This window comes from Hyperolius riggenbachi, chromosome 2 (assembly GCF_040937935.1).
Source record: "Hyperolius riggenbachi isolate aHypRig1 chromosome 2, aHypRig1.pri, whole genome shotgun sequence".
NCBI classification, from domain to species: Eukaryota; Metazoa; Chordata; class Amphibia; order Anura; family Hyperoliidae; genus Hyperolius; species Hyperolius riggenbachi.
Window position 1 is genome coordinate 438,064,663 of NC_090647.1, and position 15,261 is coordinate 438,079,923.

The 15,261-nt window shown below is 43.6% G+C and overlaps 1 protein-coding gene across 1 annotated transcript in view; it reads left to right on the plus strand.

The window, feature by feature from the left end:
• Positions 1-1,836: 1,836 nt before the first annotated feature.
• RS1 (retinoschisin 1) overlaps positions 1,837-15,261 on the plus strand; it is a 51,193-nt gene continuing 37,768 nt past the window's right edge. Inside the window, exons 1-2 of the mRNA XM_068265649.1 lie at positions 1,837-1,856; positions 5,688-5,749. The gene's annotated coding sequence lies outside the window, so the exon portion shown is untranslated. The remainder of the gene's footprint in view (positions 1,857-5,687; positions 5,750-15,261) is intronic.

Genomic DNA, 15,261 nt, shown 5'->3' on the forward strand with positions numbered 1-15,261 from the left:
TCATCCACAAAAAATGGGAGTGTGTATGCAGTGCAAGCAGAGCTTGATTTGTGGATAGATCTCATAGAGGCTGTTAAGTAACACTGAAGAGCCACCAAGTTCCACATACTGTATTTTGGCTGTAATCCTGAGTGCAAGCACTGTCTAGCACACTACTCTGCCCTGTGACAGGGCATCATTTTCAGGTTTATTCTATTAGTATATCATTGCTGCAGCTTCTTCTGCTTTCCTGCAGCCTAAGGCTCAACACACACCATACAATCTTAGTTGTTCAATCTTACCACTTTCATGTAGTATAAGAGCGTATCCAATCAATCATTCAAGGTATTTTAAATCTGTTGGCCCTTATACTACATAGATTTGGTAAATCTGTACAACCAAGATTGTATGGTGTGTGTTGAGCCTTAGGGCCAGTTCAGCATATCTGTATAGTACAGATGTACTGTGTGGATCCAGGAATTTGTGAAAGGAAAAGATGGGAATAGCATGGGGATCATTCTCCATGTCCGCTGGACTCCTGCCACCACTCTGGGAAGTGGTCTCCTAGCAGATCTAGGCCCTGATTCACTAAACTGCAGCAAGAAGCAGCAGCACACACCAGTTTTACCATTACTCACTGCTGACATCCTAGCGCAAGTTGCCTAATTAGCGTGACCCTGGTTACCTCAGTAGTGTGCGTGTTGCTAGGGTTATGCGCATGCTACGCTATCAGAGGTAGCAACAGTAAAATTCCTATGCATTACTTGCGTACGACAATCTAAATGCAGTTTGGTGCATCTGGCCTCTAGTGTGAAAAGATCCTTAGATCTTCATTACTATTTTTTATTTTTTTTGCTTTTTTTTCAACATGCAAAATGTATTGTACCTGACAGGTCATGTTAACCACTTGCCGACCGCACACTCATACCGTGCAGCGGCAAAGTGGTAGCTGGAGGACCAGCGACGCACATCTGCGTCGCCAGGTGCCTCCCTAATTAATCAGGAAAGGCCGCTCGCGCGAGCGGCCGTTTCCTGTTAGATCACGGAGCGGGTCTCCGTGAACAGCCTGCGAGCCGCCGATCGCGGCTCGCAGATTAAATGTAAACACAGGAGACATTTGTTTGTTTACATTGAACGGCGCTGCCGTAAGGCAGATCGGCAATCCCCGGCCAATCAGCGGGGATTGGCCGGGGATCGCCGCCATGACAGATGACAGCCTGTCACTGGCTGCACAGGACGGATAGCGTCCTGTGCAGCCCCGATCACCAGGGGTGAGAGGGAGGAAAGGAAGGGGGGGGGGAATTTCGCCGCGGAGGGGGGCTTTGAGGTGCCCCCCCGCAACACCGAGGCAGGCAGGAGCGATCAGACCCCCCCTGCACATCATCCCCATAGGGGGGGAAAAGGGGGGGCGATCTGATCCCTCTGCCTGCAACCTGATCTGTGCTGGGGGCTGCAGAGCCCACCCAGCACAGATCATAAAAAAACATGCTGGTCCTCAAGTGGTTAATTTTTATTTTAGGGTTGACTAATGTATTTTTCCATGCTGAAAAAAACTTACAACCGGCTCTTTTTTTTTCTGTACTTCCTTTATGCTTTTCTATTATGTTGTTGACAATGCATGTATTTTATCATGTACAGTACAAATGTGCGAGGGAAAATTGTCTGCCTTCAAATACTCTGCCAGCCAAAATGAGGCCTTACTGTACTATAGCTGTGTAATTCTCTGCCTCTTGTTCCAGCCTCCCTGACATCATACACCAGTGAGAGCAGAGCTAGTGGGGGTGACGTGGGACGTGCCACAATCTGAAGGACACGATCTACACTCCACTCCATTATTTCTGCAGAAGATGAGAACGGGGGAAATACGGTTACATTGAGTAAGGGGGGTGAATGGTGGGATCTGGTTACAATTTGAATTAGTGGAAGTAATATGGCACTAATGTGACTACTTCGAAGCAATATGGTGTCAGTGTAGTCAGACTTAGTGATGTGGCAGCAGTGTAGCTAATTGGAGGTAATACAGCTGTAGTGTAGCAATTGCACCCAGTGTCTAAGCTACATTTACTGTAGAGTTTTTAAAGGAAGTGCCAAGGCATTGGATGAACAACCTCTTTCTCTCTCTTCCTCTATTTTTCCTCCCTTTCTCTCTCTCTCTCACCCCCTCTATCTTTCCCCCTACTCTCACTCTCTCCCTCTCTCTCTCTCTTACACAGTCTTCTTCTCTTTTCTCTCCCTCTCAGCATGTTGCTCCTGCGCAATGTCATTCTCACCCCCCACCCTGCAGATCCATAACCTGTGCACGTATTGGTGCATTCATTGAAATAGGCACCTGGAAAAAAAAGGTGCAGGGTTTTCCGGTAGTAGAATGGCCGCTACGCAATACTGCAATATAGTTATCTGCAAGGCATTTTTTTCCACAAGCCTTTCTGTGCTGAATTCCAGCCTCTTGCCGCTAATCTGGCACCTCTCTGGGCTATCAAATTTACCTACATAGCAGCAAAGACGCAATTTGCGGCAAAAATTGTTTCATCGCTGGCAGGCGCCTGATGGCGGCCACCACCATGCGCCCATATTTTCCCTTTATGCCGCTAATCGTGGCATTTATCATAGGCACCTATGGTGCGCCCTTATTTTTGTAAAGGCTTCTGTGCCCTTTTTTTCGGATTCGCGTGTTGGTACAACCTCCTTGTCATCTATTGCTTCCTCTTCCTAATTGTTCTGAAAATGTCATTTAATGATTTTTGCTAAACAGCAACAAAAGAAACAAATGGCAAGCAATGTCACATTAGCACTTTGTCACCGGAGGAAAAAATGTATTTGTCTTATAAACATGTTGTGCAGACACCAAACCAACAAGTGTTGATTCCGATAATACCCACAATGGCTAACTGTACATGGCTTATTGCAAGCTTTCCTTAAGTTTCTTCTTCAGGCATTTTACTGAATAACCGTACACCAGTGAATGTAACATTCAGAGACTTATATTTTACATTCACTGTTGTACGGTTCTGACGCAGTTCTGTATAATGCCTGAAGAAGAAACTGAACGTTTCACAAGCTTGCAATAAACCATTTTCTGCTACCCATTAAAGGTATTACCGGAATCGGTACTTGTTGGTTTGATGTCTGCAATTCTGCGCCTTGACTGACACCGGAACACACTTCTCTTGCTCAAGCCTGTTGTGTTCACAAATCACAAGATCCACCAGAAGCAATGTCACTTTCTCACTGCAGACAGTGTGCTAAAATACATGGAAGCCCATTGTGTAGATTTGTTTTTAAAATAATAATTCACAGAACAATCATCTTGTTCCATAGACAAATCAAAAACAATGGCGGTGGTATTAGAAAAACTGTAGTATTCCTGCTACCCAGACTGGTGTAACACAATGGAAGTACCTGTATACCTCACATCACATTTTCTAATTTTCTTATAAAAAGAAATAACAGCAGTGACACCAGACTTAATAAAATCTGTAAAAACTATCAGTTACTCATGATAATATAATAATAATAATATTGTAAATACAGTAGAATAAGCCCCATGCAGCAATCACATGGTGATTTCAATAGACTGACAATCCTATGTGTAATAGCTTTTTGACTACAATTATACTGTATGCATAATGTGTACTTGTGTGTACTGTGTAGTGACTTTTATTCCGGACATACTTCACTGCACATGTGCAATATGTCCTTTTTGCTTCCCTGTGGCCTCACATAATGATGTAGCAGGCTGCTACGTCATTATGCGTGGCCACGGGGAATCAGAAAGGATATAAGCACATACTGCGCATGCGCAGTGTAGTATGTCCAGAAGACAAGTCAGGAGAGTCGTCTGTCTTGCGGAGAAGACCAGGAAGGATTACAGGAGATTGGCGGCTGACTGAGCGGAACGGAAAGAGCAGTGAGTATTAGCTCTTGCTCCCCTACCCACTGCATATAAGGTTTTCAAATCTGCTTTGAAAAAGAAAAAAATTAACAAAACATTCTTTCTATTCCCTTTAACCCCTTCAGTACCAGCGGTCTGTGGCCCCTAAGGACTGCTGGCACTAAAAAACAGCTCATACTGAGAAATCACCCCACTGAATCACTGCTGCTGCCGTCCACGTCACACCGCCATCTCTATGACGGCAGAGCTCTGTGAGCCGATCAAGAGCTGATTCAGGAGATGATCAATGTATGCCAATGGGATTTGCTCACATTGATGACAGGGTCAGGAACCAATGAAATCAGCTCCTGACTGGCTCACAGAGTGCTCCTGTCATACCGACAGCAGGGTGAGTGAGCTTCGGCAGGCACAGACCGGCACAATTGGCGGGAGCAACAAGAGCTGGAGGTGAGGTGAAATCTATGCCCTGGCAGGAATAACAGTCTCCAAGCAGGGCGTAGATTTCAATCACCACCGTCCAGATAGCGGTTAAAGAGTACCTCCAGTGTATTTTATACTTGTAAGTAAAAGCATTTTTTAGGTGGCCCCACACCATACAATTAAAAGATCCAGTTGGATGATTACAATTGGTTGTCCTGAAAAATTTAAAGCTTTTTTCATTTGTTCGAGAAATCTGATCAAATTTCCCGTTTTTATTCGTTAAAAAAAAGTGTTGGATTTGTCTGATCAATTTTTATCAAAATTGCATTGTGTGGTAGATTGTCAATTACTTGATGTACAAACCCTAGCAATTTTTTCTGAGTTTTCAATCATTTTTTTTCATAATTGGAGAAAAATATAACGTGTCTAGTACTTTGGTCAGATTTTTGAAATGTTACAATCAGTCAGAAAAGCTGATTGCAATTCTTGATTTAAAAAGATATTTAAGTAGCAAAAAAGTTTCTGTACCGTGTTAGCCAAACAAATTATATAGGTAGAAAAAAAACAACGTTTTGTAAAAAATAATACCTTTTAATGGCTAACTAATGGTTAATCATTTAACTCTATTATTTAGCCATTAAAAGGTTTTATTTTTTACAAAACGTTCTTTTTTTACTACCTATATAAAAGATATTTAAAAAATTACTAAGTGTAACTTCAGCGATTGAACGGGTGAATAACTTAACTGTTTTCCGGTAATTCGACCCCCCCCCCCCCCAATAAAGAATCTAGTGTATTTAGCCAAAACGTGGCAAGAAGTCCAAAGCTCTGTCGTCGCTCACCTGTGTTGCTGTGGCCCAACCCCAGTTCGGCTGCTGTGGCCTCATAGGTGCCCACTGAGCTGAGGTTGGGCCACAGTAACACAGGTCGGGTAGCCACAGAGCTCTGGACTAATACTGGGGCTCACCTCTCACTCCCTATGCTAAAGTGGACATTTTATACTGGAGAGACACCTCTAGCAAAAATTAAATGGGACTCCCCTGACATCCCAACCAAGCCCCCCCCCCCCCCTCCCCGGAATGTATAGGCGTTCCCCTGGGGTCTGAGAGCCGGCTGGTAGATCCCTTCCTCAAGTTTCCCTGCAAGTAAATATTGGGGTCGGGGACCCTGCAGAGTATTGGCAGCAGAGCAAACTTCCCTGGTCTGAAGGAGGAGCATGTAAGCAATATGGGTGAGTTTACTCCACTACCAGTACTCTGTAAGGGCCCCGGGACCATTATTCACTTGTGGGGAGACTTGGGGGCAGGGGAGGCCATCAGTCAGTTCTGCGGCCCTGGGTAATTGCCCAATTTGCCACTATGAAAGGCTCTAACGCCTGTCTGTACTCTATCCTAAGGGCTCTCAGACTTGTAGATTCCAAGAGAAGCCGTCCTCACCATCAAAGACGCCAGCCCACAGGTATGTGATAAGAGCTATTATTGAGATAATGGGTGTTTAATGAAGATTTAATAAAATAATTACTTTAAGTTGATGGATTTACAACTAAACGCACACTCTGCACATGGTCAGGGAATCAAATATGTGAGTGTGGATACGTTGTGCGGGCTGATGGGTTGCTGCCAATGCTTTTATGTACAGAAGTCCTACAGTAGTGGCAATGACCACTTGCACCATGTCCAGCAGTGTTTTTACTAAACGAGACAATTGCAATTTACCAATAACACTTTGAGAACATATTTATTACATTGCATTTTAAATACTGCACTTATTACATTTTTGCAGGTCATTTTTATTCCGGTTTTTATTTTGTATTTCAACCTTACAGCACTTTGTGGGATTTGGTTGCATAATTGTTAATGGCCACAAGATGTCAGTAAAATAGCGTGTATCCTTGAGAATTAGAATCATACAAAATTCTTAGTTGTACTGTATAATGACACAGTAGAATATCAAGTAACTGGAATTATAAAAGGAAGACTTTGTTTTTCAAAGTAAAGAAATTAGAGACAGTGTTAATAATATGCTGTATTTTACCAGTCTCCCTTTTTTCATTGTAACTTTCCATTACATTGGATGTATAGGGTGTATGTGTCATACATAGTGGTGCTTTTTCTTACTTGGTGGGAGTTAGGTTGGGGTCTGCTTATTTTACAATTGCCCCCCACCCAACCCTCTCCAGAAGTTACTGCATAGCTTCAGTGTCTTCCAGCCACATATGGCAACAGTTACAGAAGGCCTCTCCCTCCCACCACCTCTGACCCCAGCACCCATAGGTGCCAATCTCCCCAGTCTCTGTTAGCAGTCAAAAGTGGCCTATGTAGTCTCTGTCAGCCCAGCACCCCTAGGTGCCACCCCAGTCTCTGTTAGCAGTCAGAAGTGTCCTATGTAGTCTCTGCCAGTCCAGCACTCATAGGTGCCACTCTCCCCAGTCTCTGTTAGCAGTCAGAAGTGGCCTATGTAGTCTCTGCCAGTCCAGCACTCCTAGGTGCCACTCTCCCCAGTCTCTGTTAGCAGTCAGAAGTGGCCTATGTAGTCTCTGCCAGTCCAGCACTTATAGGTGGCTAGTAGCAGGGCTGTGGAGTTGGTACAACAATCATCCTACTCCTCAGTTTATGAAACCACCAACTCCAGGTACCCAAAAATTGCTCCGACTCCTCGACTCCAACTCCACAGCTGTGGCAAGCAGTCACAAGTGACCCTTCTAAACTTGCCCACTGTAGCATATCTGGTGTCTATACACTGCAGGCAGGGCCATCAGTGTCATGGTGCTTGGTGTTCAGTTTGTAGGTGATGCAGATTCCCCACATTTATATGTGTAACTACATATGACCAATGAGGTGCAGATAATTCCAGCTGCCATGCAAATTGTATGCAGCTAAGAATTGGGCCAATCATATGCACACATGCTGAATCATATTAGCACAATTCCAAGCTGCATACAGTTTGCATGACATTTGACCCAATGACTATCTCTGTTTGTTCATTAAGTTGACTACATCTCTGCCTCACTTATAGAGTGTCACAGATTTTTGGTACTCATGGTCACTGGACTTTAATTGATTGTACAATATTGCCTCTGAAGAAGGGGTTTCAGGTCCTGAAACGTGTCAGGAAGTGTATAAAGTACTGCTTTGAAGAGACATACAGTTGTATGAAAACAGAAGCAGTTTCATTCATTAGATGGATTTTTAAGTGATGCAACACAAGCGACGTTTCAATAAGGATTCTATGACCGTGTTGTGCCCCATTAAAGGGGTTCTCTGGTATGTTTAAAAAAAGCTGACACTTACCTGGGGCTTCTATCGCCCCCTGCAGCTGCAATGTCCCGCGCCGTCCTCCTCTGGTGCTCTGTTCCCCGCCGCCGGTAACCTGCTAATTATTCGTCTAGTTAGTCTAAAACGGCGGCTGCCGCGCGCGTCATCTGGAGCTTACTGCGCAGACGCAGTACAAGAAAACTTCGTACTGCGCCTGTGCAGTAAGCTCCTTGTGACGCACGGCCATGCAGCCGCAGTTTTATTTGTCTAGTTAGACAAACAATTAGCAGGTTAACGGCGGGGGAAACGGAGCATCGGAGGAGGACGGCACGGGACATTACCGCTGCAGGGGGGCGATAGAAGCCCCAGGTAAGTGTCAGTTTTAGCTTTTTTAAAACATACCAGAGAACCCCTTTAAACCCTTCCAGTGTGTAAATGTGTTATTAGAATGACATGTAATAAACTTGCTCTGATGCTGCGCTGCTCTGCACACCCGGGGGAGTGAGGGATCTCATGGTGACTGCATGTGATATGGGAACTCATGGTCTGTAGTTATGCCTTGGGAGACCAACATTTCCTGGTGATAAGAGACGTAAAAAGCAGATGCAGAAAATGTTTCTATTTTACAGTATTTATTAATTGATAGAGTCAGTAAGTATGGATCTTCACGCTTCACAGAGCTCTGGGATATGACAGTGTTGTCTCACATGGGGTGGGGAGGTGACACATGGGGTGGGGAGAAAAAAAGAGGGGTGGACACGGAGAATGGAGAGGGTAGGGGGGGAATTTGATAGGTGAGAGGGAACGGCCTGCAGCCGCCCTGTACCCATGCCTGTGCCACTTATTAAAGGGAACCTACGTTTAGAGGGATATGGAGGCTGCTATATTGGGTTCCCTTATAATCAATACCAGTTTCCTGGCAGTCCTGTTGATCTTCTGACATCACACATCTAAAAGAAGCATACAGCTAAGGGCCTGTTTCCACTACACACAGATTGGATGCAGAAAAACTGACTCCAATGAATGTCTATGGGCCTATTTCCGCTAAACGCGATTTTTCTGATGCAGATTTTCCCATAGGCATTCATTGGAGTCAGTTTTCTGCATCCATTCTGCATTCACTCTGCATCCAATCTGCGTGCGGTGGAAACAGGCCCTAATCCAGTCAGACTTGATCCAGAGCACCTTGTCTGCATGCTTGTTCAGGGTCTATGGCTAAAAGTATATGAGACATACAGTATTTTGCCATGAACAACCTACCAAAGGATTTTCAAGACCACATACATTCCTTCATGGCAATGAAATTTCCTAATGACAGAGGACATTAAGGATCTAATGCTTGCCTCTTTGTGCCAGACACCAGTGGCGAAGCTAAGGAGTTGTGGACCCGGATGCAAGTTTTACAATGCCCCCCCAAGCACTCTATACATAACAATTGATACGGCGTTCCAAAATCTGCCAATGGCAACTACTGTGTCTGAGGTGCAATTAGGGGATGGGGAACAGTTTGTTAATAATTACCACTGTTCAAAGTAACTATAGAAGTGATTATTATGAGCACAGGACCAATAGAGAGCTAATACTGTAGTTGAGGGAGGGCCCTTTGGGGCCCCTCTGGCCCAAGGGCCCCAATGCGGTGGCTACCTCTGCAACTCCTATTGCTACGCCCCTGCTAGACACAACAGGTCACCTACAGAGATCCTTTGTAGTCCACGCCACAACAGGATGGAGCTTTTTTGGTGGCACAAGGGCACTCTGCACAATATTAGGCAGGTAGCGTTAATGTTCTGACTGATCACTTTTAGCAATGCTTGCTAGGATCTTACATGGCGCAGTGAGTGTTGCACACTTTTGCCATATCATATTACACAAGTATTTAAAGAATCCGGTCCAGTCTGCTCTCCAGCTGTAGTAAAATCAGGGTCTGTGTGCGGTGCCTTGTGCCACGGTGTACCACACAGTGTGAGTGATCTCTTAGGGTAACTATCTGCCCCAAATACTCACTCGGGGGAGTCAGCAAGCATAGAATTTATATCAACATTACTGTTTCTACATAGAATTGCTACTTCAGAATTCACTTAGAAATAATAATAAAAAAAAATATGCAACAATGACTAATGACTCGGAATTAAATGCCTCCAATTATTCCAAGAATTGGTTTCAAACAAGCAGATTTTCTTTGTGAAAGAAGTATAATGAACATTTTATTAGTGGGACCGACTCTTGAAAATACACACTACCTACACAGTTTAATTGCTATATGTTTCAGTTCTCATAAAAATTCCTAGAAAGGAATTTTAAATATACGTACATTAATATTGTTGGAAGTGTCTTTATTCTATGTAGTAATACAAAGCAAGTACTACCATTACATTGCATGCTGTGCTGATGCTGACATGTCCTCAGCTTGTACAGTTCCCCCTATACAGAGCTTTCTGTTATTTCATTATAGAAAAAAAAAGAGTTTCTACCCTATCAAGAGATTATCCAATTCCTCTTTTCAAGCTCTTAATATTTTAAGAATTAGGTCTGGGGGTTTCTTTGCAATTTACTCTGAAAGAGATTCCATAGTTTTGTTCATCTTCTGCACATTGTTGGATGGGCTTTGGAAGCAGAGATGACAACTTTTCCTGAGCACTTGTGCACTGTTAAAGAGTACATCCAGTGTATTTTAATTGCAATTTATTGATAGTAATGGAATCCTTCAGCTCCTGAATGCTCACCCGTCCACCAGGAAATGGCCATAAGTATTAGACCCCGCCCCTCACCACAAATCCAAAGCCTCGATAAGAAGTCCAAAACTCTGTGGCCACCCCCACCTGTGTTTCTGTGGCCCGACCGCAGCTCATCTGGTGCCACAGCAGCCCAGTTGGGGACAGGCCATAGCAAAAAAGATGGGTGACCACAAAGCTCTGGACTTCTCGGCAGGCTTTGAACAAAAAAAAAAAAAAAACACTGCATTTTTGTTTCAAGGGGGGCGGGGTTAAACGCTAATTCGCATTTACCTGCGAAAAGTTGAGTTATGCACCAGTTTAATGGCCGAACTTACATTCAGGAACTATAAGAATGCCTTTCCTTACAAGTACAAATACACTGGAGGTACTCTTTGAAGGGAATGCAAAGAATGCTTTCTTAATTTTTTTCACTTTTAAAGCAGAGATATATATATGTTACGGCCAAAACCATAAATCGGCCAGTTCTAGAATTGGCCGGCCATTTCTAGAACTGGCTGATTTGACGTCGGCCAAAGTCCGAAAATGCTGGAAATTTCGGACATTGGCTGGCCAGTTTGCAAAATGGCCAAAGTCAGTCGGCCAAAGTCCAAAATGGAAAATGCACACATTTTAGATCATTAAAGGAAACCTGTAATGTCTTTTTTTTAAAGTCTCACTTCTGCCAGCCCCCTGCAGCCACCCTGTGCCTGCAACGGTACTTGGGGATCCTCCGATCCACCGCTGCAGCTCAGTTTCACTTTTGCCAACTTGTAAGTCGACGGCCACTCCCGTTCACGCTCTCGTCGTCAGAAGAGTCATGCACAGGATTTTTGCTGCACCTGTGAAGCACGGGGGCATGAACGAGGATGCATGCGGCCAGGACGACACAGTTGTTATTTTATACATATTGCTAGCTATTAGGTCCTAATTCCTGAAATAATTACATATGGCAGGAATGGCTGAAAGGTCAACAAAAGGGATTGTCACCTTTAGTATGATAACTTAGCTAATATGAATCCCATTGATGTTTATGAGACATTGTCATACAAATATGACTATATAGGGCACTTGTGTGTGTATTTGCTAAACGCAACAGAAGTTGATCTCTCCAATGTAAAAAGACAGTGCAGAGTCCAATGATTTGATGACCCTTCATAACTGGCTAAGAAAGTCGGCATAAGGTGCTTAATGAGGAATGGATTAGGTTAATCTTCCTGCCTTCAGTGCTGTTCTCTGCCTCACACATCGCCCTGACAGTGGAAGCCATGCATCTGCACAGGAGAACATCGCTGCTGCTCATTCTGCTCTGCCTAAAAGGTAAGAAAACCTTGCTGAACAAGTGCTGGGATACATTATTTCTCAGACAGTACATCTCCAGTAGCCACTGATAATGAACACAAGCAGAGAATACAGCAGCTCAGCTTCCTGTGATACCCCCATGCGCAAACCTACCAAAATACATAGAAACGAGCCTTTATGGGAGGTGACTACTTTATACCTCTCTGAGTAAACACCAGACAGGAGTTCAGCCAATAGCTGGTAGTGACTGGGGGTTGTTAGTATTCTATACATGAGCTCAGGGGTTACTTACTCTGATATCCAGGGGACCTGAACTTGCTGCTCATTCACCTTCATTATGGCAAGTTTTCAGATTAAACACTGATAAATCCTGTAAAAAAACAAACCTGGAGAAGGGTAATTTTGAACAGCACTAAAAGCAGTTAAGGTGCCCGTACGTCACTCGATATTCCTGTACAATCCACCATTCAAGAAGATCATTTTATCAGAGCTAGGGAGAATCGATTATGTTCCATTCTGCACGATCGATGGAAATTGGCCGATACTTGGTCGATTCAACCAATTTACTAAGTCGGACAGGCTGGAAAATATTGCTCGATGGTAAGCACTAGCACTAGCATTCTGGCTGTTCTGGATTGGGCAATCGTCCTGTCAATTATAGGCACACAGGAACATTGCCCAATCCAGAACTGCCAGTATGCTAGTACAGCTCTGCTATTGGTGCCAAAGGTGGTTCAGGCGGGCTTACAGAAAGCCCCTACGTTGTATATGCTGCGTGACAGGCAGCATTTTGGCCCAATCAAGGTGTATTAAAGCAACCTCACATCTCGCGCTAGGAGCGGCCGTAATTTAAAGGGAGCACGTGCAATTTAGAATCGTTTGCTACGCAGCACAAACGTGCAACCCTGTATTTAGCTTGCGTTGGTATCATTAAGCTTTATGAAACAACTAGCAGACCTAAGCTCATTTAAAAACGGGCTCTAGGTCTGTGTTTCCTTACCGCCGCTTGTTACTGCGCATGCGCAGTAGCAAAAAGCACGGTCCCAGCTACACGGACAGCGTGACGCAGGGACACGGGTTTTATTATAGAGGATGCCTATGTGAGGAAATGCATAGAAATGCGCAACTTTCAAACCCATTCATGAGTTTTTATTCATGCATTTTAATGCATTTCAACTCACTAACTAGTGTGAATGAGCCCTTAGGCCTGAGACTGGTGGCCAATCATTGCTAGTAAATTTGATCATATATCTATAAATATTACAGCCACTTATCAGAGTGTTCAAGTGTTAAGCACAGCATTATAGCTAAATGGCAAGACGTATGTTTAGTTGTTGCGGATCAAGGAAAGCGTTAAATGTACAATCTACTTAACATGTAAGCTACTAGAGTAACCTATTGGACACTGAACTCAAATGACCTTGCCAACTTTTGACCTTTTCACTTCAAATTCTGGAAATATACGTTTTAGTAGAAAGTTTATGCAATTCAATTCCATTGTAATTCAAAAATGTATATTGTATCTTTATGTACCAGTTAGTTTTCTTGAAACCTCATCATAAAAAAAACCAAAAACACAAACAAAAGAAGAAAAAACGCACACACAAAAATACCTCCTATGCTACCTTAACCTGGCCTGACTCCTAAAATTACTACCTCATTCTAACTTGACCTGACTACATGACTACAGTAATCCTATCCCCCTTACTAAATGCGTTATGTAAAAATCACAAACCGTACATTACACAGACATCTATAGCATAGGGTGTTGTAGAGCATTGGATGGCTTCACCACAAAGTTAATCAAAACATATATTTATATCTAATTAATTCACAAACTTCCAATCCTTATGATAAAAGGCCAGTTTTGGACAGACAGATTCCCCTTTATCAAGGATGTGAAAAACTGTACATAAAACCAAGCAACCGAGTATAATGTCTATATACATGAACCCTACCAACAACCGAGGTTGGTTGGTTAGTTAGGGCCAGAGCCCACTAACGCAGTTGTGTCCGCTTCTGTCCGCTTTTCAGCATCTGCAGCACTGATGTTTTGCTAAAAAGCAGGCACAACTGAGTTAGGTAGGCTCAGGCCCTTAACAGTCTGGCAGCAGTATTCTGTATAAGCTGTAGGACTCATACCTACAGCTTATACAGAATACTGCTGCCAGACTGTTATGGGCCTGAGCCCAGGCTTGAAGGAAAGATATAATTGGGTGTTATCAGCATAGCATAGTATGTTCGGCCATGTTTTAAGATAAGCTATTTATTGCTGCTGTCTGCAGTGAGATTGTTTTTTACACAGAGGGAATACATAGTATTGCTTTCATGTGTTCTTTTATGTAATTAAAATTTGTTACTGAAATTTTAGTTTTGGGAGTATAATCTCACTTTAAATGATTCAGAATCAGAATCAATTTATTTTCGCCAAGTAAGTTTGCACCTACAAGGAATTTGTCTTGGCAGTTGCTTAACAAACACAAACAAAAACAATACAAGGACAGACAGTGTGAATATTACAAGTTAAGGACATTATAAGTATAGTGGCAGTAAGCAATGTGAGAATTGTTCATGTTTAGTTCTGTGCTGATTACTTTCAGTCCTAGCAGCTCTAACGTGGTTCAGCAATAAGTATGGCTACCGCTTGAGGAAAAAAACTGTTCCTGTGTCTAGAGGTTTTGGTAGCGATTGACCGGAATCTTACTCCTGAAGGCATGCGCTGGAAGATGGAGTGAGCTGGGTGAGAGGGGTCAGAGGCAATTTTGGATGCTCTCTTTCTGCACCTGCTGTAAAGATCCTGCAGGGAAGGTAAGCTACAGCCAATTATCCTTTCCGCTGATCGGATGATGCACTGCAGCCTCCCCTTTTCTAATGCTGAGCAGGAGCTGAACCATACAGTCATGGATGATGTTATGGTGGATTCGATGATTGCAGTGTAGAACTGCACCATTAGATTTTGAGGTAGGCCAAACTTTTTCTGCTGCCGCAGATGGTACATTCTCTGTTGTGCTTTCTTGACAATAGTGGCGGTGTTGTTGTCCCATTTTAAGTCGTTTCAGATCGTGGACCCAAGAAACTTGAATGACTCTACTTGGGTTATTGTGGATCCATTTATGGTTAAGGGGAGGTGCTGGGGGGGGGAGATCTCCTAAAGTCTATTATCATCTCCATGGTTTTGAGAGCATTTAGTTCCAAGTTGTTGCTGCTGCACCAGGAGGAAAGCTGTCCCACCACATGCCTGTATGCAGACTCATCCCCGTTTTGAATGAGACCAACAACTGTTGTGTCGTCTGCAAACTTCAGAACCTTAACAGATGGATCTGTGGAGATGCAGTCATTGGTGTAAAGTGAGTACAGCAGTGGGGAAAGCACACAGCCCTGGGGTGCACCAGTACTGACTGTCAGAGAGCTTGATGTGAGTTTACCAAGTCTAACACGCTGTTTTCTGTCGGTTAAGAAGTCGGTTATCCATTTGCAGAGGGATTCAGGTATGTGTAGCTGGGAGAGCTTGCTGTGCAGCAGTGATGGAATTATGGTATTAAATGCAGAGCTGAAATCTATAAATAAAATCCTGGTGTAGGTTCCTGGGATATCTAAATGCTGTAGTACATAATGCATACACATGTTCACGGCATCGTCTGCGGATCTGTTAGGCCTGTAGGCAAATTGCAAAGAGTCCAGCAGGGGATCTGTGATGGATTTC